Source organism: Aristolochia californica, unplaced genomic scaffold, assembly GCF_029961685.1.
Source record: "Aristolochia californica isolate CCGP_79_NKW_82.1479 unplaced genomic scaffold, dmAriCali1.0.hap1 SCAF_13, whole genome shotgun sequence".
Taxonomy (NCBI): Eukaryota; Viridiplantae; Streptophyta; class Magnoliopsida; order Piperales; family Aristolochiaceae; genus Aristolochia; species Aristolochia californica.
Window position 1 is genome coordinate 3,310,961 of NW_027181804.1, and position 1,540 is coordinate 3,312,500.

The following is a 1,540-nucleotide window of genomic DNA, read 5'->3' on the forward strand; positions in this document are numbered from 1 at the left end:
GAAAGTATTTACCATGTTTATTTTTTTTGTGCCATGGTAGAAACTCGATTTTATAAAAAAATCCAAATTTTCTAGTCACACAATGCCAATTAATATTTTCTTCCCAGTTTCAAGCCTTATGTCAACAAAAGGGTATTATCCATCAGTCTTTATGTGTTTACACACCTCAACAGAATGGTGTGACCTAAAGGAAAAATAGACATATCGTTCAAGTAGGGAGGACAATTACACTTGTTATGAATACCCCTCAATTTTATTGGCCATATGCTATTCTCACTGCTTATTTTTTAATTAATTGCTTGCTCTATAAAGTTCTACATGGGCAAATACCTTTTTTCTAAGTTGTTCCATAACTCATCTTCTTTCTATTGTTGCCTTGAGTTTTTGGTTGCACACCCTTTGTTCATAATTTGGGTCCCCATCGGAATAAATTTACTCCCAAGGTAGTTAAGTGTATTTTTTTTGGGTACTCCAAATGTTAGAAAGGGTATTTGTGTTATTCACTATTTCTAACGCAAACATGTGTTTCCATTGATGTAACATTCTTTGAAGATGAGACATATTTTAGGGCTAGTTCTCGTCACAAATTTACTCCTTTTGTAGAGATGCCAAAGCCTAATGTGTCAATGGGTTGCCAACTTCTGCATGATGTGCAACCACTCAAAATTCCTTTCACTTCAACTATAGACCACACACTTGTGGAGCCTCCTGATGTCTCTAAGGTAATTTCTTCTCCCTTCTTTAGTTCATTTTGGACCACCATATGACACCAGACCTATTGCCATTTGTAAAGAACCTTACACCACTATTTTTTGACATACATCCACCTCTCATCCTACCTCAAATTATGAATCCACTTATCGATTATCTCCCAGTTGTGTTTCATTTTTGTCTACTGTATCCTCTTCCCATATTCCTAGTAATTATATAGAGACTTCAGATCATCCGAGGTGGAAAACTACCATGGATGAGAGGTCTGAGCCATGTATAAAAATTCTACTTGGAATTTGACATCTCTTCCACCAACAAAAAGGCAGTTGGTTGCAAGTGAGTCTATACAACCAAGTATAATCCTAATGGCATAGTGACTAGGTACAAAGTGGGGTTTGTTGCAAAAGATCTCACTTAGTCGTATAGTGTTGACTATGATGAAACGTTCTCCCTAGTAGCAAAGATGAATTTTGTCTATGTTCACATTTATCTAGTTGCTAATTTTTAATTGGTTATACATCAGTTGAATGTAAAGAATACCTTTTTTAAATAGTTATCACGCTTATTTACTAGTGATGCCACCCCTACCCATGGGTGTCTTTTAACATAATATTTACATTGCACAATTGAATTGTATGAAATGGTGAACACACTTAGGGATAAACAAAAGAAATACCCTATAAGTATGATTTTCATTGAACCTAACAAGTATACCCCAATGAAGATGTCATAGATATAATTGATTTAACATGGCATTTGAAGAATTAACAATTTCACACTCATACGCTACATTACCACATAATTGTGACTAATATATTTCACATTCCAA